Source organism: Suncus etruscus, chromosome 12 (genome assembly GCF_024139225.1).
Source record: "Suncus etruscus isolate mSunEtr1 chromosome 12, mSunEtr1.pri.cur, whole genome shotgun sequence".
NCBI classification, from domain to species: Eukaryota; Metazoa; Chordata; class Mammalia; order Eulipotyphla; family Soricidae; genus Suncus; species Suncus etruscus.
In genome coordinates this window covers 46639492-46662746 of record NC_064859.1, presented here as the reverse complement: position 1 = coordinate 46662746, position 23255 = coordinate 46639492, and the positions used below count along the sequence as shown (strand labels likewise).

Sequence of the window (23255 nt, the reverse complement as noted above, 5' to 3'; positions counted from 1 at the left end):
ATCATCAAAACAATAGTTTTAAATACTAACAAACAACAAAAATAAAAGGGAAATACAGACTTTGTTGTTTAGTAACTTTTGCAAATCTTCTGTAGGATTTTTGAAAAACTCCTAACAAAGTATCCTAAATAGCATAATTATTTTAGTGTATTTTCACAAAAACATTTTTCCTTCTATACCGTAACATAGAATTTCATATTTCAAAATTCCTTTTTTGACATTAAAAAGCTGAAGACAATATACTGCTTCAATGAAAGGAATGCAGAGGCTAGGGCTAGAACAGGAAAAATTGCAGCAACAGACAATTCAGGTCATCATGGCAACTTTAGAAGCACAAGGAACTTCACACAAATAGTATTGTCAGTCTAAAACATTAGGTATCTTTTAGCATAAAAGTATAAAGTATGATACCCAACTATACCAGAAGTAATTTCTGAATACAGAGCCAGGAATAACCTTTGAGCACCTTCAGGTGTGGCCCAAAATAAACAACAAACAAAAAATGATATAAATCACACTCTTATTTATAAGCTAACATAAAAAATATAGACTAAAATATTTCAGTTGAGTAGCACTATAGGTTTTCTAGCATTGTGAAAAATTATCCCAATAGCATCATGCCAAGTATTTCATAAAATTATGACAATTGGAGAAATGCAAGTTTCAGATGTTCTCAATGGGCCATCCTAGTGAGCTAAAGCACCAAGTACTTTATCATCTAGTAAATTATCTACTAAACAACAGCAATAACAATTTGGATATAAAGAAAATATGCCCAGTCTGTCACTAAGATATAATACTATATATAATATATAATTAAAATATAATATATAATACTATACTATTATAATTGAATTCTCATCAGAAACTTAAAAGGAAGATGGAGACACACATATAGATGATGCAGTTAAAAATGTAGACTTACGGGCCCAGAGATATAGCACAGTGGCGTTTGCCTTGCAAGCAGCTGATCCAGGACCAAAGGTGGTTGGTTCGAATCCCAGTGTCCCATATGGTCCCCTGTGCCTGCCAGGAGCTATTTCTGAGCAGACAGCCAGGAGTAACCCCTGAGCACTGCCGGGTGTGCCCCCCCCAAAAAAAACAAAAAACAAAAACAAAAAAACAAAAAAAAAATGTAACTTACATTTGGATTTACAGTCCAAAAAGAAGGTTCAACTTGGATATTCTGCAAAAGTATGAAATACTGAAGCTAAGAAGAAAAATTATATTAGCAATAAAAAGTAAACCTGCATATTTAAATATACCAAACTGAAAGTTGTTAAGTAAAATGTACCAATTTCTTATTCTCTAGATAGTATTAGAAATTGTTGGAAACAATTTCTTTGTTAAACATTTGATAAGTAGAAAAAACTGTCAGTACTAAAATATATTCAGTAAAAAGGACTGCTAAATTAAATGGTGTTCAAAAATTACAGAGAATTCAAAAATTGGAAGTCTTGTTTAGTAAGTGACTTTATTATTTAAAAAAATTGAGTTACTCTAGATTCTTATATAATTACCCTATACATTTACTTTAGCATTATATAATGAAATAATCTCTTCTATGTGCAAGCATGTATATATAAATATAATTGAAGAACTGGATCTATAAAGTGTTATAAGGAGGGTACTTGCCTTACATGAGGCTACCCTTGGTTCAATCCCTGGCACCTCATATGATACACAAAGTTATGCCAGGAGTAATCCTTGAGTGTAATCAGGAGTGAGCCCTAAATATCTGTACACATGAACCCAAACCAAACAAAAATATTTATCCTATTGATCAGATAAAATAGTCATGATTACCTTTGTAAAGCAAGTGAAAATCATGTTTGTTCCATTTGAAGACTCCAAACTAGACATTTCCAGGTAAGCTAGCTCACTAATTTCCTTTTTCATGGAAAAGATATTTAACTCAGAGTCCACTAGAAATCTACCTCTTTGAGAAAATATCAAGAAACTGTTTCTCCATAGCATCCAAGTCTATTACTGGGACCCTGGATCATTTCAGTGCATGTAGATAAGCATGTATCACTCATTTTGGAAAGCCTGAGTGCACAGTTTTCTACCAGTGAAGATTAATACACATTCAGGCAGGCACATAACAAAGTGAGAACCATCCAAATGGAGAAGAAATCGACTTAGGTAGCCTAACTTTGCTTCTCTTTTGTTTTCAGGGAATACCTTGCTTTTACTGCTCTACAACAGGGATTGTTTTAGGTGAATTTACAAATGTCAAGTTTCTGATATGCATGAAAACCCTAAGAAGCAGGTAATATAATCAACACGATTTTATAGATGGCCTAATTGAGGCCCAGAGAGGTTCATTATCTTGCCCAAAATACCTAGCAGAATAATTATCGCAGCCCAGATTCCAGATTTTAAGATGTACTTTTTCCTTTAGAAAGGTTCAAACTTGCCTTAAAATCTGACTTAAACTGCATTTCCTATTTTATCTTATATGTTCTCTTTTGAGAACAATGTATAATTATTATTATTATCTGCAAAATACTTACATAGGTGCTTAGGGGGACAAAAGACAATCAAAAGCAGAATTAGTGCCTGTCCTTATGAAATTTGAAGTCTGGTTGGAAAGAACAGGTATAAGAGAATAATTTCATACATGAGTATATAACTGTTAATTATATTTGCCATGGGAAAGAAACTGTTGATCCAAGAGTATATGGTGAAGATCTTGTAATGGTAGGTGCACTTAGAAGAGATCTCCTTGCAAAGTGACATTAAGCAGGAATAACAAATAATGTTTATAAAAAAGTACAGAGATTCTTTAATGTCCATGTGATTTTTGGCTAGATTATGTTTTTTCTTTTGAGAAGACAAGTATGCCTAATCCATATCTAAGGAATTTTTCAATAAATACTACAAGACTTAAAAGTCCTATAAAAATGTAATGATATAGGGGCCTGAGCATTTGCTCTAGGTGTCTGCCTAGAGCGAGCTAGCCTAGGACGGACTGTGGTTCGATCCCCCGGCGTCCCATATGATCCCCCAAGCCAGGAGCTATTCTGAGTGCATAGCCAGGAGTCACCTCTGAGCGTCACTGGATGTGGCTGCAATATATATATATATTTATATATATAAATATATATATAAATATATATATTTATATATATAAATATATATATTTATATTTATATATAAATATATATATATATTTAATGATATCACAAGATTAGAAAATTTAGAAGCATGGTCAAGCGAGGGAGTGCAGAATTTCTTTTTGTATTGTTTTGTGGTCACATCCAGTGATGTTCAGGGATTACTCCTTGCTCACCTTAGGAATTACTCCCAGCAGGCTTAGGAGGACCATATGGAATGGAAGGGATCTAGCCCAGGTTAGCTGCATGAAAGGCAAATGCTCTACATAACGTACTATCACTTTGGCCCCAAACACAGTATTTCTACACCTTCTTTCTCTTTCCTTCTCTATAAAGCCCACCACTAGTTATGTTGTAAGAGTAAATATGAGAGGAGATGGTTAGATAATATAGAGAATAAAGCATATTCATCTTTCTTATTATTATTCTATATTATTATATAAAACTCTTTCTGCAGCTAATCCCAATTCCAACTACGACCGCACATGGTGCTCAATTATCTTTAGAAGTGATCCCTAGGCAGAGAACCAAAAATAAGCCCTAAGCTCAGCTTGGTATGCCCACCAAAAGACAAACCCAAAAGGAAAAAAGGCAGGAGAAAATGGAACAAAGCTATGTGCTCTGTAGAAATTTCCTGCAATCTTTTCTTTCAGCCAGTACAATTCACGAGAACTACTTCATGGCACCAGTGGTCTTCCTAATGTCAAAGGTGCTTAATTTAGCTCTCACCATTTGTTGCACATCTCTGAAGACCACAGGTGTCATATATATAACCTGGCATTTGAATGGATAGCCTTCAATAAGTCTCTTAAAATGGTAAAGTCCACAGAGTATGTAAGAAAGGTGAAAATTGGAACCAGTCTGAATAAAGGCTACTTCCTGCTGTGGGCATGCCTAATTCCTATTAATATATTTCCCCTTAGTGCTGGTTCTGTTTTTTAATAACAGAAAAACACTGCTGACTCATATTTACCATATGGTCCTCTTGGACTCCCAGGTCTCTGTCTGTTGTACTTGTGCCTGCCTAGCTAGTCTTTTCTTAACTATTATTTCTGCAATTATTGGGATGTCTAAAAGGAACTCAGATTTAGGCTTACTGATTTTTATTTTTGCTGATCACTTCTATGACATAATTCATTCTCCAATAAGGTGCTTCACTCAAATTCTCTCGTACGACTTCTCCTGACTTACTGCAAGAGCTTTCTAACTGACTTCCCTGCCACCACATTCCCCAATTATAAGCTTCTATTTGCACAGTCATCATAGCAAGATCCAGACACTGGAGCACATTAATGAGACAGCTTCCCTCGTTGAAACCCTATGGAGCCCATAGCACAGCATTTCCAAACCTGTACAAACTGCTCTAAAACTTTCTCTTCAACCCCAGAGAGACTAAGTATAAAGCCTTCCATACTATTCACACTTCCATACTATCTGAGCTCTGGTTATATGCATGTTTTCCTCTCCCTTAGGATTCCATTCATCTCGAGTACTCCTGCCTGGTCTCTGTATTCAAAATCTCTGTAATATTAAGGCCATCATTTGCTTTATTCCCAGTCTCCCCATTTTAATCCTAATCCATCACTCCTGCATTCATAATATTTTGTATCACTATCCCAAAGCAGTAGCTTTCTATTAAGTCTAAGGATAACTAGGTGACAGCTGCAATAACCAAGATCAGCCAACTCAAGTTCTATATATGCTTATAAGAGAAAATACTTGAATTTTAGTCCTTAGGAATTAGTAAAATTTAGGGAAATATTCCAGAGAAGTTTTAAAATTGAAAAGTACAGTAAGAATTTTTTAGATAACTTTATATGACACCCATGAGCAAATATATACACTAAAATTTGTTTCTTTCCTAAAATAATATCTTTAATTGTCTTATAATTAGTACTGTAACATCATCCTTCCAAAACATATAGAAAGCTTTTAAATTACAGAGTTTGGAAAAAAACTTTCTAATATATGGTTTTAAGCATTTTCCTAAAAAAATTCTTTGAATTTTACTAATTATCTTGGTTCTCTAAAGAATGTTCATTTTGTCATTTTTACTTTGGGGGTTTAGGGACTATAAACAGTTGGGTCACACTCCTGGCTCTGTATTCAAGGATCACTCCTGGCAATGCTAAGGAGTCCTTAGGTAGTGCCAGGAATTAAATTAGGCTCAACCATGTGCAAGTAAGCACCTTCCACAGAGTACTATCTCTGGCCTCAAGGAAGCATGTTTTTCATGACTGCTCTTTTATCTATATGTTGTATAGATTACTTCTAAACATCATGGTCTCTACTGGCATGATTATCATCACTTATCTTTCTATAAAATATTGAATCAATAATTGTTCTACCCTGTTATTGAAGGAACCAAAAAGTACTCATGTACTCATGTAATATAATGCAATATTTAAAATGTTCAGCATCAACTTATCAAATTCTAGCACTTATAGGTTTCACATGAAGTGAGTTTATTAATAGAAAAATAGAGACTGTGTAATTCAATAAATTTGTGTTGAATTGAATACAATCCTAGGGTGTATGTTTAATTGAAGTGATGAGTGTAGACAGTATTAAAATGAAAATGGTTTGTGTGGTGGGGCGAGTTCCACAGCAAACGTACTTGTTCAGTTAAGAGTAAGACCAAGACTTTAAGCCTTGGTGTTGCTACAATGCCAAACATGGTTCTGTGGCTCTGCTGACTGTTATGCAATTGGAATTGAGTGGCTTTTCACTAGCGCCTGCCAGCTGTATGTGACCCCTGGCATGCACATCAGCCAAAAATGGGATACCAGTGATCAAGTGTGTGAGTCTCACGGCTACCCACTGGCCAGGGCTCCAGCCAGAATTTTCATGAAGACTAAACTTAAAAGCATGTCCTGAGTAAGCACATGTCCAAGCACCACAGCCAAAGGTATAAGACCTTGAGACCTATTTTATACAATGTATTATTAATAAATTCTAATTCTATATATCATTTATTTTATGTACACTTCTAAAACTAATAATTAATTATAAAATGGAAAGATATAAAAAAAAGACCTTTGAGACCTCAGTAGAATACACAATGTGTGTGAAAAACTGCAGAAAACCCTTTGTGACATTATAGCAACAACAGTGAAAAGGGAAAGTGGGGTGCAAAGTGGCTCACATTGTGCCCAAGGTCAGTTTTCATGTGATCTGGACTCCAAACTGCCTTTGCTACTGGATCATTTGTTAAATTTGAACAAGAATGAAGTCTTAATCAAAACTGGCTTGGTTCTTAAAGGGAGGAAAAACACCTTAGTTACTCTACCAAGAGGTTGGGATTATTCTCTTCACCATATTTTCCTAAAGTCCAATACATGATTTTTTTCACTATTACTGAAAAACAGAAGGAAAATACCCTTATGTATGCAACATTCCTCTAGTGGCAAAAGGGTAAGAGAATAAAATGGAACATAGGGGCATGAGAAAGAACAAAGGAAGGAGCAGAGCACAATGCCACAGTCTAAGAAAATAGACAGCAAAAATCCCAGGGTAGAAATCGACCAAAAAAGCAATTAGAGACAAATTAGTTTTATAGGTATTATAGGTTTTATATGCATTTAAAAAAAATGATTTGAATTTTCTGGCAAGGTTAGCCTGTGTGTCAAGCAGATATATCATTAGGTAAAGAGTCCCATCCTCAATTCACTAATAAACTGCTTTCAGTATTAGTTTTTGAGCCTCCTGCATTCATTTAAATTTAATCTGATTTTTTGAGACACACCCTGTAGAGCGCTGAGTGTACTCCAGGCTCTGTCCTCAGAGATCACTCCTGGCAGACTCCAGATACTATCTGGGGTACCAGAGATACCAGAGATGCAAGGTAAGTGTGATATGCACTATACTATCGCTTCAGCCCCCAATGCACTTAAAATAAACTGAGAAACCGCAGGAAAGGAGAACTACTTCAGTAAATAGTCACAGTGCTGTAAGCTACCTGAGAAAATGAGCTTATCTATATCTTTATGAGCAAATAATGAGGGAAGAAAGAATAGAAAAAATGAAAACCAGAGATTAACTCCCACTACAATCCATGGGGCACGATGTGAGAAAAGGAAGGTGGAGCTGAAGAAAATGACTTTAAGTAGGCTTGATCCTCTTCTAGAAAAATAGACACAGATATGCATGAGCATAGGTTAATCTGTTCACTTAAAAAATGGTGTGATTTTTATCCAAGTTTAATAATATTAGTCAAATATATTTAAGTCCTTTTCTTAAAATTTCAAAATGACACTAAGATATCAGCAGCACACAAGTGCCTTTGGATAAATAAGAGACTCTATATAGCTAGGATGGCCTTAGAGCTTAGATGAATTCTGTCCACACGATTCCTATTAATCTGGATAGCAACAAATTATTAAGTTGTCATTTTAATAAAGATGAATAATTCATCAAAATCAACAGAGTACAGACCATAAAAGCTCTTAAATTAAACTGCAAGGGGCTAAAATGTGTCTCAGGGATAAAAGTGCTTCGTTTGCATGTTTGCATGTATGAGACATGAGTTCTATTCCTGGTACTGCAAATCAGTAAGTAATAAATTAATTGAAATTTCAAACAAAACAAAACATTAGTTCAAAAAGTGAAATTAGGAATGTGAATTCAGATACAAATTTTGCTTCTCTCTCCTCTTTCTTTCCTTGCTCTTTTATTTGTTTGGTGGGCACTGCCAGTGGTGCTCAGGATATACTTATGGCAGGCTTGGGGAACCATATGAAATGCTGGGGATCAAACCCAAGCCAGACATGTGCAAGGTAAATGCTCTGCCTGTTGTGCACTCTGGCCTCTCCTCACATGTATTTATTTATTTATTGTTAATTTTTGGGCCATACCCGTTGCACTCAGGAGTTACTTTTGGCTATGTGCTCAGAAATTGCTCTTGGCTTGATGGGACCATACGGGATGCCGGGGGATCAAACCATGGTCCATCCTAGCTAGCACCCTTGCAAGGCAGATGCCTTACCTCTAGCACCACAGCTCCGTTACCTCCTCACCCTTTTTGAAAGCAACTTATTTCCCAGCCGGCAAACAATGCCCAGTGCCTATCACTGGCCATCTCTATATTTTCCCTTGAAAATATGACCACAGGTCTTTGTTGCGAGAAGCCTAGGGAACACTTAATTAATATGATAAATGCCTAAGTCACAGGAAGTCTAAAGTTGTTCACTTAAGTGTCCTTTGAGACAATAACAAAGATATTTTATGTCAAGGCATGTTGAATCATGACAATTGGGTGGGTGATTTCTCAATGCTTCATCAGAGCTGACAATGTGCCTAGAAAAAACAAACAAAAAAGAATAGTCACCCAAAACTACCTTCAAATTTTTCTATAAATACTTTCTCAGTGTCTTTTTGACTGTATCCTCACACTTGACCCGTCTCTTAAAATAAAAATGCTGCTTATATTTATAGATGATAATAAAACATTGCAAATTAGAAACACAGAGACAGAATTATGTCACTACAACATAAAAACAAGAAGTTAACCAAATGACTGCGTTCTTGGATTGCAAGAAGGACAATCAGAATAGAACCTAGCAATGCATGTTCCATTAAAGACCTTCAGGCAGCGAGTGATGCCAAGCCCGAAGCAGAAAGTATCCATAACTATCACCAGGTATGGCCCCTTCAAACCAAAAACAAATCAAAGTACAAATCATTAAGAAAGTCCAATCAAAGAAAGTTCTGATTAGAAAAATATATCTTTTTCTGGCATTAAAACAAAACATTTTGGGGTTTGGGGTCATGGAAGGTTCTGATGTGATGCCCTAAGGGGGGTCCAGGAAACCACTGGGGATTCTTGGCCAACCAGGCTGTCAGGTCAGAGCAAGGCCAAAGGATGCTTTGTTGCTCAGAATCCCTGATTCTCCAGGGATACTTTGGCCACCCTGGCAGTGATGAAGTTCCAGCAGGCCATACCCACAGGTACCTTCGAACCTAGTAATGCTCTGGGGACCAGGTGGTAACAAGAATGGACCAGTTGATTCTTTACTAGCTTCTCGCCCTAAAAAGCAAAACAAGTCTAATGAAAGAAAAATTCTCCTAGTTTTCTCAAAAAAAATAAATTATTTTTATCTACTGTTCTATAGATTAATGGTTAATGTCAAGATTTTGTCTATCATTGCATACTTTAACATGTCTATCATGTATTTGCTACTTTATTTTGTAATTTTGTTCACTGTCTAAAAATTGTATTTAATCTATCAATATTTTGCTTTTAAATTCTCCTTCTTGTATGCACACATAGGCCTTCCCAACTTGATAGCATATTATTTGTGCATATTTATAAATTTTTTGCAGGTTTTCACAAATAAACTTGTAGATTATTTTCTTACATTTAATTGGCAAAATATATTATCAAAATAAAAGGAGCAAGAACAAAGTAAAGGAACTTAAATACAAGGAAAGCCCAGAAGATATACAGCAAATGTATAAAATAAGATTCTCCAAGATAAGAGAGAAGAAAAAAATGTAATATAACAACTCAAGAAAATGAACAATTCACCAAGAATACTTTATCCAGCTAGATTATCATTCATATTTGAAGGAATGATCCTTTGCTTCACAGTCAGACAACAGCTTAGGGAATTAATAGCTTTGAAACCAGTTTTTGCAAAAGTAATAAAAAAAATTCTTGGGGCTGGAAAGAGAGCATGGAGGTAGGGCATTTGCCTTGCATGCAGACAGATGGTGGTTTGGATCCCGGCATCCCATTAGGTCCCCTGAGCCTGCCAGGAGTGATTTCTGAGCATAAAATCAGGAGCAACCCCTGAGAGCTGACGGGTATGACTCAAAAACAAAACAAAAGAATTTATTTAAAGGTCAGGAGATAGCCTCCAACATGTGGCATTTAGTGTGGCAATCACTAACAGTAACTATGCTTACCCTCTACAAGATTCAAAATGATTAAAAATATGAAAATCAGTCATTACAAAATAAATTTCATTGATTTGTTTTCAGATAATTTCATTTGCCATTATTTTAAGTATTTCTGGAACAAGTAATATGAAATACTTTTGTTATTTGACTGCCAAGAGAGCATGCGAGGGGGAAGGATCCCAGGGACATTTGTAGGTTAAGGGACACTGATGGTGGGATTGGAGTCATAACATTGTATGCTTGAAACAACTTTACTCTGAACAAATTTGCACATCACATTATCTTAATACAAAACTTTAAATTAAGAAGAGTCAGATATAAAAAATATTTTCGCCTATTAAGATTCTATACCAAGTGCTTAAGAAATGTTTTTTGGGGAAAAAAAAGCAGCAATGAAAATTTAAACTCTGGCTAAATAATTAAGGATTATCTGTGAAATATTTGTGGATAAATGTTTTTGTGATAAATTTTCAAAATATTTGAATGTTTTTATTGGAGGGAAAATTGGGGCACAATCAGTGCTGCACAACTCTTTCTCCTGGTTCTGAGCTCAGTGATCCCACCTTGCAATGCTCAGGGGAATCAAAACTGGTCCAGAATTGTGCAAGAAAAAGCTTTACACTTGTATTATCCTTGGTTTCCCCAAATTAATTTTTGTTTTAATTAATTAATTAATTAACTGATTTGGGAGGCCACATTTGACAACACTCAGGGGTTACTCCTCGCTCTGTGCTCCAAAATCACTCCTGGAAGGCTCAGGTAACCCTGTCCATCCCAAGTTAGCTGCATACAAAGCAAATGCCCTACCATTGTGCTATCACTACAGCCCTAGAAAATTTATTTTAAAAAAATTAATAATATTAAAGAAACAAATCAGGTATACTTTTAAAAATGAATGTAACATAAGGACATAATTAAAAGTAGTAAGACAGAATGAAAAATATTATTAATGTATATAAATGTATGTCTAACTAGGTGACCCTAAATTTCAAGTAGCAAAAGTTATCTATATGGCATTTTTATAATGAACAGGTTTCTATAATCTATATTAGCCCTAGAGGGTTCAGGAACAAACCAAATACCTATTCATAGGTTCCCATTTCATGTGAACTATATTAACTTAAATTTTGTTTTGTTTTACATACAGGGAACTGCAGACCAACAGTGGTGCAAGAGAGACAGTGGAAGATGTTGGTATATGAAACAATATAGGCGTCAAGGTAATAGATCAAATGATAGAACACATCCAGTATTTGCCAGGCACGGAGACTGACCACTAACTGCAGGTCCTTCCCTCTAATTCTGACACAATAGCCAGTGACTTCAGCTGTAGCCATGGTAGCTCTCCCAAAAAAATTAGGTTTCAAGAACAGCAGTTCATATCCTGAACACTGAAACCAACAAGCCCATATCACCAGAATCAGTAGAGTACCCCTATTTTTTTTTAAAGCCAACTCAGACGGGTCTGCAAACTGATCTAAAACAAAGTTCATATCATGGTCATAAGTACTTAGGTTTCAATTCACTTTGGAATTCTGTGCATATTTTTAGATAGAAAGTTATAAATCCTAAAGTCTCTTTCTAAAGTATTTACAAATAAAAATCATAAATATGAATGTTAAAATATGCAGACACTAAGTGATAACTAATATATATAAATCAGAGTCTATCAATTTTTCAAATGACACATGTGCCAGTGATTCTTCCAATCAGCCCAAAAATGAACAAGATGCTAAAAATGAACAAGAACAAACCTGAAAAGCAACATTAAAAAGCACACAACCAAGGCCACAATGGTGACAGGAGGGTAAAAATTTTCTCATAGGGCAAGAGAGAGCACAGCTGGGTAGGCGTTTGCCTTGCACATAACCAACCAACCACCACAAACCTACCAGGAGTGACCCTTGAACAGTCATGAATAAGCCCTGAGTGCAAATAACTGTGGTCCAAATCACCTTCCAATTTATCTTTTCAGAAAAATTTCCTTCATTTAAATATTATTTGTCCTAGAAAATAATAGAAAGGTTTTTAAATGTTTCTGATCATAATTTCCTTTGAAACAGTGTGTAGGATGCCAATTTTTAGTTCAGCAGGACAAGACACAGGAGAACAGGTTGTTAATTGCTTTTATACAAAATAAAAATAAGATACTTGGTCTACAATATTTAGTGTGATTAGTATTTTGCTTGGGAAGTGACTTCATTTTTAATAGCAAAAATTTTATAACACTTCTAAAAGACAGCAGTTAAAAACATCCTTTTCCCAATTTTATTTTGTTAGAGACTTGCTTTATATAAAGCAATGGGTAGAAATGATATTCATAGAAAACACATTTATTGGAATCATTGGACATTCTGAAGCCATATAAATCTTAGCACCATTTATATCGAAACCAATTGGATAGTATAACATCATAATTTGAAAAAAAAACTAGTTAAAACTATGCAAATCAGGGGCCGGAGTGATAGCATGGAGGTAAGGCATTTGACTTGCATGCAGAAGGATGATAGTTTGAATCCCGGCATCCCATATGGTCCCCCGAGCCTGCCAGGATCTATTTCTGAGCCAGGAGTAACCCCTGAGTGCTACCAAGTGTGACCCAAGAAACAAAAACAAAACAAAAAAAAATATGCTAATCCTACTAAAACCCAAGTACACTGAAGTTTGTGGAGTGAGTGTAGTAATGTGAGACCTCAAATTCCTTAAGACTGACAGTCCAGTAGGATCACAGCAAATTAGATGTGAAAGTAGCACAGAAACCACTAAGATCAATAAGCAAAAACAATAACACAGAAGGCACAACTTGCAACAAAAAGCTTAGGAAATACAATGACTTGAATATGTCCATTGTATTTTATGAAGTTTTATAAATAATTCCACTTACAATCAATATAAATCAAATTATTTGTGTCTTTTAAGGGGATAGACATAGAAGTTTGGTGGGAAATTGGTGACAATGATGGAGAAAGGATTGCTGAGAGTATATATCATAACAATGAATTCTAAAACAACTATAATATGTACAACTCTGTAAACCACAGTTTAGTTAAAGTTTTGAAATAAATACACTTAAATTGAATAGCTAAAGCTTAATGAGTATACTGACAATTCTGAAACAATATATCTGTAAGTGGACTAAGAAGGAAAATACATAGAATGTAAAACGGATAAGACAGAATCATTTTAAGGATGCAGGTTAACAGTCTGTCATGAAGAAAAGATGTGTTCGGGGTAGGGGCTGTTTAAATGCCAGTAGAATGCCAGTGCCAGAGAGATAGTACAGCAAGTAGACCACTTCCCTTGCAAGCAGCCAACCTGAGTTTGATTCCCAGTGTCCCATATGGTCCCCTGAGCTACCAGGAGTGATCCCTGAGTGCAGAACGAGGCATATGCCCTGACCACCAACCAAACAACAACAACAACCCATAACATGTAGAATGCCTCCTACCTAGAAAATGTGTAATAATAGCCATGAATGAGAAAAGGAGTATGACCAGAGAATGAGGCTTCATCTTACTCAGTACAGAAAGTTCATATATCAGATAGAGGAGCATAAGACTATCTTTTCTGGTATAAGAGCTTGAGTTAGGAACACAGGCACTCTGAGCGCTATAGGCACTTGAAATTTAATTTGGTAATCACAGAAGCAAACTAAATGTTTCTCAGCCAGAAAAATAATAATCATAAAAACTAATACAGTATACATGTGCGTCTAGCATCGGGTAAACTGCTTTGGAAACATGACACACAGGAAGAGAAGGGGAAGGTTAAGTTCTATGAGAAGAGGCTGGTACAGAATCAAAAAATGCCTAGAGTTTGTCATTAGAACTGTCATTAGAACTAAAAAATAAAGTCAAGCTCAGAAAGGAAATATGCCGAGAATAGTCAATGGCAGAAGAAAAAAATCAACTAAATAAAAATGTATTAAAAAGTAAAATATGTTGGGGCTGGAGTGGTAGCACAAGTGATAGGGTGCTTGCCTTGCACGCACTGACCTAGGATGGACCGCAATGGTTTGATCCCCCAGCATCCAATATGGTCCCCCAAACCAGAAGCAATTTCTAAGTGCATGGCCAGGAGTAACCCCCAAGCATCACAGGATGTGGCCAAAAACCAATAACATTTTAAGTATTAAAATCTATTCCAAGATTCTAATCACCTAAAAATTTCAATGATATCACAGCATTATTGTTGTAAAACAAGACAACTGTTAGTCTGGATGAAAACTAAGAGGAAATAAGAAGAAAAAAAATTTCTCTTATGTTTATAAATTCAGTGAAGTCAAAAGTTCCAGAAAGGTATTTAAGCATCTAATGAAGTACCTAGATTAATCCCTAGAGCAAAAGTCAAGAGAATGTTATTAGCTTATTCATTACCCTAACAATTTATCTGTTTATTCATTAAAAAGAAGCTCTGCATCTTCAGACGGCCACTAAATGTTGGAAGAATTCTTGAAACTGGAAAAGCCACTTGTTAAATCCAGTGCATGACACATATTTTAAAAAGTTATTTTTATTACTATTAGTCTTTGAAAGAGTTAATATTTAAAGCATGTAGGGGCTGGAAGGATAACACAGTGGTAGGGCATTTTCCTTGCACCTTATAAGGACTTATAAGGCCAACCTTATAAGGACTCTGGTTTGATTCTCAGCAGCCCATATGGTCCCCCGAGACTTGCCAGGAGCAATTTCTGAGAACAGAACCAAGAATAACCCCTGAGCACTGCTGGGTGACCCAACCCTCCAAAAATAATAATAAAAACATTTTAATATGATTTAACTACCTAAGTGTTCCTTTTATAAATCAAATAACTCCCTGTGAATATACCCAGGTGTCAATCCTTATATGCTCTGCTTGTCTTGGACCTTAGGGTAATATTTCTGGGCACCCTGTTGTGTATTATTGCAGTCATAGAATAATTATAAAGGGAGACCATTCCTGTTGCTATGGAAATATCATTTAATTTCCTAATTAGTAGGTATATAAATGCAAAACTGTAACATTTGATTATTTCCCAAGTTGGGAAAATAGTCTATTGTTCATATCTGAGGACAAACTCCTTATGTTTCCAACACTTTTGTTTGAAGTACAAATTAAGAACTTAACCTGTCTTGCATTTTAATGTTTATAAATTGATTTTTTGTTCACAAAGAAATGAAAGAATCAAAGAACATATATAAGGTACTTGTTCTTCTCCTTAAGCAACATATATAACATATATCTATTTGCAAATAATAAAAGCAAGTGCATTTTTTGACACAGAGAATCTCTTTATATTTTAACTTTTCTAACTGTAATGTTTCTAAAAGGATTTACCTATATTCAATTTCTCATTTCATAACGAAGTTTTTTATTTGTTTTGCTTTTAAATCACACTGGGAACTACTAGGAGGTTACTGCCAGGTCAGTGTTTAGGGGTTTCTCCACATGGTGCTCAGTAGATCAAGCTGTACCAGGGCTTAAAATAAGGCCTCAAACCCAGGCCTCCTGCCTACTTAATCATCTTTAGCCTTTCAACTGCTCTATTTGAAAAAGTATGAACTAAATTGAACCTTTCTTTTTAATCCTTCTTTCCCCTTGTCTTTCAATTCCAACTCTTCCAACAGTGTAGAAATATGGAAAATCCAATTTTGATCATCCCAGTCATCCCTTAATTCAATATTATTTCATATCTCTAAGCTGACCATTTGACCTAAAGCTATTCTGGCAATGATCAATTTCAGATTCATTCTTATTTTAGAAATGCAGATGCCTTCAAAGCAAGCAAACAAACAAACAAACATGATGCCACTGAATCTTCCCAGGTAGATGAGTCTGGGCTGAAAATCCTGGGGTCTTCTCAGTAGGAAGCAGGCAGATTTCTCCTTTTTGCTTCAAGATAGCAGCCAGCACTCTCTACAGAAAAATGGTCCATCTCCACCACTGACCCTTATCAAGGTGCTAACCCACCAAGTAATCCTAAAGCCACAGCTCCTGGAGCACATATGACCCTGCCAAATTTCATAATATTGTAGAACACAACAAATCAGATAAGAGTTGCATAAAAGACCACCAAGTTCAATAAGCAAAAGCAATAACACAGAAGGCTCAAGTAGCACCAAGCAGCCTAGTAAATCCTCAAATAATGACTTAATATTATTATTTGGGGATATAATAATTATCAACAGTTGACATTTTGATATATTTTTTTATAATTTCATTTGCCTTTGTGTTGTAACAAGTAGTAGGAAGTAAATTTTTGCCTGTTAAGGAGGTAGATTTGGGTGGTGGGTGGGAAACTAAGGACATTGGTGGATGGAAGGACACACTGGTGGTGTGATTAGTTTTGGAACATTGAATGCCTGAAACAACTATATTATGAACAACTTGGTAAGTAATGGTATTATAGTATAAAATGTAAAAGATTAAATTAAAATATAGAAAAGCACTAATGAAAACAGAGTTGGGGCCGGTGAGGTGCACTAGAGGTAAGGTGTCTGCCTTGCAAGCGCTAGCCAAGGAAGGACCGCGGTTCGATCGCCCGGAGTCCCATATGGTCCCCCCAAGCCAGGGGCAATTTCTGAGCGCTTAGCCAGGAGTAACCCTTCAGTATCAAAAGGGTGTGGCCCTAAAAAACAGAAGAAAAAAGGAAAAAGAAAACAGAGGCTTTTTATTTAGCCTTTAATCTCTCGTATTCCTAAATACAATGGCCACTTGAATGTTCTGCCTTAAATTATTTTTAAAAAATCAACTAATGGAATGGTTACCACCCCGTTCAATGGTTATCACAATAAAATATAATTGTGGTGCCTTGTGCACAGAATACTGGTGAAAAACACCTTGAGAGGGGTCAGCTATATTGAGATATGCTGTATTTTACTGGTTTTAATATACAATGAAAAGTATACACTAGACTTGCCTTTGCTTTGCTAAAGATGTGTGGCATTGTCAATAAAAGATGCTGAAAACATATTTTACAAAAACCACTAAATACACATGAGTGACAACTTAGCCTATAAAACACCACTTTAAAAATGTTTCTATATAAAAATTCAATCATTCTATAGAAATTGAACTACTGGGGTAATTAATATAAATAATACAATATGGTATGAGGTGATGAGATGATGTTTTGTACCTATTTCTTTTGATTAATGTAATGTTTTTAAGATTCCATTTTAACATGTATCAGTACATATTCCTATTTTTAAGTGTACACTAAAAGTGTTCACTTTCTTACACTAAAAGTGTAAGAAAAATACATTTTATTTAGCTGTTCTTAATTTGTTCATCTTAGGGTTTACAAAGAATAGGGCAGCTATGAATGTAAGTACAGAGGGTTATATACATTTTTATTTTGGAGGTTATATATCTGAGAGTGAAAGTGCTAGATCACTTTTATAAGAAGCATAAGTTATTCTCCAAAGTAGCTACAGAAATGTACACAACCCAACAATATACCATGCCACAAATTTATTTTCATCTTATCAAGAACTAGATTTTATCCATTTATAATTAGAGTCAGTCTAGTGGGTATGAAGGCATACATCATTATGGTTTTGATTAGTATTTACTTTATGACTAATGATGCTAAGCATATTTTAGTGTGCTTGTTTGTCATTTCTACATATTCTTTATAAAATGTTCAAGTAATTTGCTCATTTTTCAGTTATGCTTCTAATTATAATTAAGTTCTAATATTCATTTATAATTCTGTATACTAAATTTATTTATTTTCTTTTTTGTTGGCTGTCATCTTATTCATATTGTGGTATCTCCTGATGCATGCAAGTTTTTTTCATTTTGATCCAGTGCAATTTATCTATTTTTGTTTTCTTTTGTGACTTTTTTTTTGGTATTGCATCTAGGGAAACATTTCCTGATCCAAAAAAATAAAGATCCTCATGACTTGATCTTTAAAAACTTAAATATCTTAATACTACATTTATTTCAAAATAGAATTGTGAGAAAAATATTTTGTCAACACTGGGCAGTACTCAGGCATTCCTCCTGGCTCCAAAAATTATTCCGAATAGTTTGAGGAACCAGTTGAGATTCCAAGGATAGAACCCAGGTTGATCATATACAGGGTGAGCGACATACCCACTGTACTATAACACCAATTTTGTTTTTCCTTTTAAAGGAATTTTGTTTTGTTTTGTTTTTTTGTGCCACACCTGGCGGCGCTCAAGGGTTACTCCTGGTTCTGCACTCAGAAATCACCCCTGGCAGCCTTTGGGGACCATATGAGATGCCAGGATTCGAACCAGTGTCTGTCCTGTGTTGCCGCACACAAGGCAAACCCCTTGCCATTGTGCTATCGCTCCAGCCCCTAAAGGATTTCTTTAATTTTTTTCTTTCTATTTAATTTTTAGGATGAATTTGTCTATTTCAGGACTGAGGTGTTGAGGGAGGAAGCTAGAATTCTGATTAATTCCTTAGAATACTGGGAATTCTACCATCTTAAAATATTGTCTTCCCATCTGTGGATGAATGTCTTTCTATTTTATTTTTCAATGACATGAAGAACTTGAGGTATTCAAGTTTTTTTAAATGAATTTATATTACTGAATTTATGTCTGTTTTGCTGTTGTGGGTTGGTTGGTTTGTTTCTGAAGTACCAGGGATAATATTTAGGGCATCATACAAGGCAAATGGTCTATTTCTACATTATAGCTCTGCAGGTATTTTTTCATGAATGAAATATAAAATAGTAATTTGAAAGATTATATAATTGTACAAGTATGGAATACAGTGCTCAATTTAATGTTCTCTATAAGAGAACACTTTTTATAATGTCATATTCACAGTTTTGACATAAAATATTTTTATAATTTTTTGTTTGTTTTTTCATCTGAGCTATCCCTAAAAGCAGAGCCACAATTAAGCTCTGAGTACTGCTGGGTATGACTTCTTCCAACAACAACAATAAAAAAAATACTAAAGATAAGAGCTAGAGGTAGAGTTCTCATATTGCATATGCGAGACACTAGACTTGTTCCCCATTTCCACAAGGACCTTAAAAATCATCTGATGTGGGGCCGGCGCAGTGGTGCTAGAAGTAAGGTGTCTGCCTTGCCAGAGCTAGCCTAGGATGGACCACGGTTTGATCCCTGGCATCCCATATGGTCCCCCAAGCCAGGAGTGACCCCTGAGCATTACAGGGTGTGGCCTAAATAGCAAAAAAAAATCATCTGATGTAAGACTGACCATTTTCCACAGCACCAGAAAGTTTTCTTCTAGCATAGAAAGCTACAGATAAATATAGGACAAAAGGTATAATTTATGCAATTTGGAAAAAATACATAAATTATCATTATCCCCCAAAGAGAGTACACAAAAATAAATAAGAAAATTTCAAGGAGGGGGAGGAGTATCACTTCTTAGATATGACTTAAGATATCACAATTTTAATAGTATACATTAGGTCATGAACCAGAATCAATACAAATATGGTCTCCATAATAAATTTTTTAAAAAATAATCCACTAAAAATTTTTGGTAAAGATAAAATCCTTCATCACAACAGAATCAAAACATTCAACTCTGAAGCCAAATAATAAATCAAAAGATGATGAACTTCTGAGAAATCAGAGAAACAATTCATATTACATAGAGACACTCCTTTTTACCTATTATTTGATAACATTTGACAAGTTTAAAATGATCAGGTATTAGCAAAATTGTAAGGTGAAATGTACCTTCAGATCTGCTGACAGGTAAATCAATACTACCACAGTAAAGAGCAATTAGACATACCTCAATGTCTAAACTTGTGAATCATTCGCTATCTTTAAAAAATAGCTAGGGTCAGGCCAGAGAGTTAGCATGGAGGTAAGGCGTTTGCCTTGCTTGCAGAAGGATGGCAGTTCAAATCCAGGCATCCCATATAGTAGCCCGAGCATGCCACTAGCGATTTCTGAGCATAGAACCAAGAGTAACCCCTGAGCGCTGCAGGGTGTGACCCAACCCACCCCCCCAAATATAGCTAGGGTCAGAGAGAATATTCAGAAATTAAAGCTCCTATCTTACAAGCCCTGGAGCCCAGTTTGATTCCTGGTACTACATGCATTTGGCTCCCTAGGGAAATGCCAAGGAGTGAGCCTTGAGATCAAGGCCAAGAGTAAGCCTGAACATCAGTAGAAGTGATGCCAAACTATATATCAAAACAAATCCAAACAAACCCTAGTGAAAGTGGACAAGAAATCTGTATAAGAATGTTCACCCATGGGGGCCCGATTGGTGATGCAGTGGTAAGGTGTTTGCTTTGCACGCAGCTGACCCAAGACAATAAGACAATGGACCGCGGGTGTCCCATATGATGATCCCCCAAGCCAGGAGTGATATCTGAGTACATAGCCAGGAGTAACCCATGAGCGTCACCGGATGTGGCCCAAAACCAAATTCCAACCCCCCCCCCAAAAAAAAACAATGTTCATCTAGTATTGTTTGAAGTAACAAAATATAATCAACTAAATATATATGAGAATGTAAGGATTTAAAAAAAATACTATTGAACCACAATATCAAACAATATACTGCACTCTAAAAATAATAGTATACATTTTCATGCTATCAACTTAGCTACACAAGAGTGAAAATGAGGTATAAAACAACATGCCATCATTTAAATACATATGAAAAAGTATATCTCACTACATTAAACTGGTAGAAATAGCTTGGATGCAATTGTTTTCCCTTTCCTCAAAATCACTCTGATGCTCCTAATATAACCCAGATTTCAAGGCAGTTTATTGGGAGCATTTTATCTCTGTAGACAGCTTCAAACATGAAACTTAGCAATGTAACACAGAAATTGATATGATGGAAAAATATAAGTTTTCTGGAAGAAAATGTTTAGAAATGTTTATTTAAAAAAAAAAAAACCTCAAAACATAGGGCCGGACAATAAGATGTTTAGCTTGCATGCTGTCAACCCAGTTTTGATCTGGGAACTAAATACTGTTGCATGAGCATCTCCTGGCATGATCCCTGGACACTGAGTGTGGAGTAAGTCCTCAGCACTACTGGATATGGTAAAACACAGATACAGTACATAGGCATACACACACATACACACATGTACACACACACACACGTACACACACACAATCTGTTTTCAGCTATGCTTTATAAAAACCCATAATTAGCTTTGTAAATCATTGCATCTTAATAAAATAAAGTCATTTGAAATAAAAGAAATAAAAAAAAAGACATATACATACTAAAATAAGATGTTTTTTATAGGGTACAAATCTAGAAATTCACCCGGGGCCGGGCGGTGGCGCTCGAGGTAAGGTGCCTGCCTTACCTGCGCTAGCCTAGGAGACGGACCGCGGTTCGATCCCCCGGCGCCCCATATGGTCCCCCAAGCCAGGAGCGACTTCTGAGCGCATAGCCAGGAGTAACCCCTGAGCGTCACCGGGTGTGGCCCAAAAACCAAAAAAAAAAAAAATAGAAATTCACCCAATACTCACTGGATAGATGAAAATCAGTAATATTCATTTTCAAGTTTCTCTTTCTAGTAATTTTCTAGATGTCCATCTTGCCCTGTATTTCTGTAAGTGTAAAGCATTTTTTTTAAGTTTTAATGTATCCATTGTGATTTGCAATAGCACAATGCTATCAATGGTTTGGTTCCATGGACCTAACAGTTCAACAACACACTTGTCAACGGAGTGCCAGTCTAACTCAGCCACTGTCTGAGTCCTCTCTAAATAGCCCTTCCACAGTCTCAACCTCCCCACACACATACACAGGACACAACATTGTCTTGTTAAGTTCAATCTTCTGTAGATGAGAGTTCTTAGATTCTCTAGTAAGAAAACAGCAAAGGCATGTAGTATTGTCTTGTTTTTCTAAAAATACAGTATTTGTTACTCCTTTCTTGTTTGTTTTTGAACCACACCCAGCAGTGCTCAGAGGTTACTCTAGGTAGTTCTGTGTTCAGGGTCCCTCCTAGCAAGGTTCAGGGGACCATACATAGTGTCAGGGAACAAACTCAGGTCTGCAGAATGCAAGGCAAGTATCTTACACTCACTGTTCTATTTCTCCATTCCTCTTAGTGCATTTTTGATATATCTAAAAATAATGTCAAAAGAGTTCCCTGCTCTGCTGCTCTCTCCTCCAGTGCCCCTTTTTTTAGCTGCCTACTGATGAGAAACCAGCATCCCAGCATCACATCTCCCACGACGGTGCTCACTGATATCATCTTCCTACTGGCTCAGCCTTTGTCCCAGTTCCTAGATCAGAGCAGGGCTTGATTTAAAAATAATACATGTCAGCGCCTCCTCCATTTCTTTCCCATCGGTTGTTACCACAATGTTTCTGATTCCCAGTCCCCATGGACTTTTGACCTAGGTCACTGATGAAACTCGCTTCCCATTGGGGTTGTGTGTGTTATAAAATTATTCAGGCATTTTTCATCCTTACTAATTTCTCAGCTCATAAAGCCAATCCGATGGTTCTTGCTCATGTATGGATCTGATACTGACTCTCCCAGAAGACTAGCTTTAATACCTTTTAAGAAAGCATTTGCTGAATGAATGCTACATTTGTTCAACTAGAAATTTATTACATTTATCAGAGATAGAATGAATTCAGCATTTGCTAATCAGATAGCATTTATTGAGGAACTGGTGTGATCTCACCAATGTTAGAGGGGAAATTAAGAGGGGGAAAAAAACCTTTGGCTCCTCTCCTTAACACAGTTAGAACCAGGAGTGGTTGAGAACACCTAAAAAAAGAAATTCAGAATAATTACTGTTTTAGCTTCTGCCTTTAACAAGCAAAACATGAACATTTTCTTGCCTGAGGTCCTGATTTCACAGATGGGCAAATTGCAATCGACTGTGCCTGCCTGGATGCCAGGCAAGTGCCAGAATTGACTTTCCCTCCTGCCCCAACTCCATGTGCTCCAATATGCCCGGCCGTCCTCAGCATTGTTTATACACTTGCCACTTCCCATTATTCCCTGGCTCCTGCTCTCTCTCCTCCTCTAGTTAAAACTGTGGGCTAAAATCTAAAGCTCTACTTTGTTTTTCTAGGGTCCCTCTTGTAACCTACTTTTGGACACAACCCCACAAATAGTTGTAAAGCTGTAATTACAACTCCAGCTTTCTCTTTCAACCATTCCAACAGACTAAAAGTGTATTACGGCCAAGTTGGATGATAAAGACATCATGAACTGCTAATCCTTTTCCTTTACTTTTTATGAATTTTGTCCTTTTCCTGAGAGTCCTGGCAGGTTCTGGATGA

The 23255-nt window shown here is 36.0% G+C and overlaps 1 protein-coding gene and 1 pseudogene across 3 annotated transcripts in view; both read right to left on the bottom strand.

Moving 5' to 3' along the window:
- The window catches only part of LOC126024534 (small integral membrane protein 8-like), a 1114930-nt pseudogene that overhangs the window by 3697 nt on the left and 1087978 nt on the right, over positions 1-23255 (bottom strand).
- CTNNA2 (catenin alpha 2) overlaps positions 1-23255 on the bottom strand; it is a 1246345-nt gene that overhangs the window by 1213235 nt on the left and 9855 nt on the right. The window lies entirely within an intron of this gene.